General features: G+C 37.8%; 1 pseudogene; it reads left to right on the forward strand.

Moving 5' to 3' along the window:
- The window catches only part of LOC107616313, a 12,925-nt pseudogene continuing 11,513 nt past the window's right edge, over positions 2,338-3,749 (forward strand).

The raw sequence follows: 3,749 nt of genomic DNA on the forward strand, positions 1-3,749 counted from the left end.
TGAGGAACAGCAGAGCTCCACACCTTAATCTATGGAGTGCAGAAACTCTACCGTTGAAAATACATAAGTGAAGGTCCAGGCAAGGCCGAGATGGCCAGCCCCCTAAAACGTGATCAATAGTCTCTTAAGATGAACAATGGATTAAAACTGAGACCAAAGATATCTAATACAATAGTAAAAGGTCCTATTTATAATAAACTAGTCACTAGGGTTTACATGAGCAAGTAATTGATGCATAAATTCACTTCCGGGGCCCACTTGGTGTGTGCTTGGTCTGAGCTTTAAGTGGTGCACGTGCAGAGGCCATTTGTGGAGTTGAACGCCAGGTTTTGATCCATTTCTGGCGTTCAACTCTGGTTTTGGATCCTTTTCTGGCGCTGGACGCCAGTTTTGGGCGGAAGGCTGTCGTTGAACACCAGTTTACGTCGTCTATTCTTGGCCAAAGTATGGACTATTATATATTGCTGGAAAGCCCTAGATGTCTACTTTCCAACGCAATTGGAAGCGCGCCATTTCGAGTTCTGTAGCTCCAAAAAATATATTTTGAGTGCAGGGAGGATAGAATCCAACAGCATCAGCAGTCCTTCTTCAACCTCTGAATCTGATTTCTGCTCAAGTCCCTCAATTTCAGCCAAAAAATACTTGAAATCATAGAAAAACACACAAACTCATAGTAAAGTCCAGAAATGTGAATTTAACATAAAAACTAATGAAAACATCCCTAAAAGTAACTAGATCCTACTAAAAACATACTAAAAACAATGCCAAAAAGCGTATAAATTATCCGCTCATCAGCTTACTTGAATGAAGAGCTCTATTAGAAGGATAAATCTAGAATTAAATGGTTAAAAGAAGGAGACAAAAACACTAGCTTCTTCCATTGAAAATTTAAGGCTAGATCTAGGAGGAACAAGATTTGGAGACTCAAAGCTGAGAATGGAGAGTGGGATACTTCTAATGCAGCCATCGCAAGGGTGGCAGAGGAGTATTTCAAGAGCATCTTTACTTCCACCAATCAGGCGGATCTTGGGCCTTTTTTCTTAGACTTTGAGTCTAAGGTTACAGCTAGCATGAACCGTAGGCTATAACTTCTGGTCTCTTTTGAGGAAGTAAAGAAAGCTGCCTTTAGTGTACACCCGCTGAGTGCTCCAGGGAAAGATGGGATAACAGCTAAATTCTTCCAATTTTACTGGGATACTGTGGGCGAGGATGTATTCAAGGCAGTTAGAAGTTTCTTTCGAGGAAGGAGCATTTTAAGGAGTTTCAACCACACTAACATCTGCCTCATTCCTAAGATTTCTGATGCTTGTGACATGTCCCAGGCACGACCCATTAGTTTATCCTCTGTATTCTACAAAATCATCTCTAAGATACTGGTTCATAGATTACAAGGATGTATGAATAAACTTATTAGCCCTAATCAGAGTGCATTCCTAAAGGGGAGACTCATTTCAGATAATATCTTGATAGTACATGAGTGTATGCACTACCTCAAGCAGAAAAAGAGAGGTTTAGAGTATGAGATAGCCCTTAAACTTGACATGAGTAAAGCATATGACAGGGTTGAGTGGCAGGTTTTGTTGTTTATCATGAAGATGGGATTTGATTCTAAGTGGATAGGTTGGATTCATGAATTGGTAACGACAATTTCTTACTTTGTGGTTGTGGAAGGCCAACCATACGGTCTTTTAAACCAAATAGAGGCATCCGTCAGGGTGACCCTCTATCTCTTTTTCTTTTTCTATTTTGTGCAGAAGGCCTCTCTTTCTTGCTACACAAAGCAGAGCAAAATCGGCACATTCAAGGGATCTAGATTACAAGAAGATGTCCTAAGGTTAATCATTTACTTTTTGCAGATGATTCTATATTATTCTATAAGGCATCAAAAGACAATTGTGGGAGAATCTTAGATTATTAGAGGACTTTAAAAGATTCAGTGGCCAAAAAGTTAACATTAATAAATCTGCAATCTTTTTAAGCAATAACACTCCTCATGATATACGTACATCACTTGCTATTACCATGAATATTTCACACATTGGAGCTCAATACAAGTATTTGGGACTACCTTCTTTAGTAAATAAATCGAAAAAGGCCACCTTTTCTACTGTCAAAGAAAGGGTTATCAAAAAGGTCCAAGGCTGGAAACGATGTCTTTTATCTAATAGAGGAAGACAAGTATTAGTAAGGGCGGTAGGAGAAGCAATCCTGATATATACCCTGTCTTATTTCAGACTTCCAGATAATCTAATCAAGGAAATTCATAGCATTCTTAATCAATTCTGGTGGGGTCAACAAGTTGCGGAATGTCGTATGATTTGGATTAGTTGGGATACAATGACAAGGGCTAAGAAAGAAGGAGGGCTTGGCTTTAAAGACCTACGTGCACAAAATTTGGCTCTCCTAGGTAAACAATGTTAGAGAATTGCCAATAATACTGATTCTTTATTATCTAGAATCTTAAAAGAAAAATATTTCAGATATATGTTGGAGGAGTATCCTTGCAGGTAGAAGTGTCGTTGAAAAGGGTTTAAACTGGAGAGTTGGTTCTGAAATAGCAATCCGAATCTTTAGAGATCCATGGCTCCCACCTCCGTATCCATTCTCAGTACCAACTCTTACAAGTCAGTTCCAAGCTGGACATTCAATCTTCTTAGTTTGTGATCTGTTCTCTGCACATAAACAATAGAATCAGTTCCTAATTAATTCAATATTCTCTCAAGATGTTGCCCAGAGAATTCTATCTACAATGCCAGGAGAAGGGGAGGATGAAATACAATGGACACTCAACGGATCCAAGATATATGATATAGCTTTAAGATATAGAGTTTCTTACCTTTTTCACCATGTTTCTCTAGAATTTTGTCCAAATATCATGCAACAACTGAAAATCTGGAATTTCCTTTGGAGTCTGCCAGTCCCACATAAGATTCAGGTATTCGGGTGGAAGTCCCTCCATGAAAAACTCCCCATCATGCAGTTCATAAAATCAACGATTCCCAAGTACTTCCCCAACTTGTCCCATTTGCAATGTTGAACTAGAATCCTTGTTACATTACATCTTCAACTGTCCAGATGCTTCAGAAACTTCGAGCAAGAGTCCAATAGCGTATCTGACGCCAAATTCAAACTGCATCTCCTTTTTTGATTGGTGGAAACTCCAAATTATTGCCCCGGGTTACCCATCTGTGAGTAAGAACTCGGCCCGTTTTGCTTTGATTATTGCCTGGCATATATGAAAAGAAAGGTGTAGAAGTGTATTCGAAACGCCAATCTATGAATCCTGAAGAACTTCTAGCAATTGCTACCAAACAAAATCAGGAACTTGTAAACTTACCCACTGAAGCTCCAACTTAATTCCAACTTTGCTTTCTTCTTAGTTTCATTCTTTTTACTGTGCATCGCTAATGTTTAAGTGAAGGATGGAAGAACCCCACTTTCTTTTGTGTAGTCCTGAATTTTGGACAAAATATTTTCAATAATTTAGACTTGTTTGTCATCTTAATTAACACAGAATTGTCATTCTTGTTGACGTTCACTACTACTTGCCTAGCTTAGCTAGCTATATACTAACATCATTAATACTATACACTAACGACAAGTTATCAACACTAACAACTAATACTACTATTATAACTATAACAAAGAAATACATATTTTAACTACTCCTAATCAACTAACAATTAATTTATTTATCTACTTAACAAAAAATTAATTTAAAAAAATTATATACTATTTGTTTCTAGAAC

Source organism: Arachis ipaensis, chromosome B09, assembly GCF_000816755.2.
Source record: "Arachis ipaensis cultivar K30076 chromosome B09, Araip1.1, whole genome shotgun sequence".
Lineage (NCBI taxonomy): Eukaryota > Viridiplantae > Streptophyta > Magnoliopsida > Fabales > Fabaceae > Arachis > Arachis ipaensis.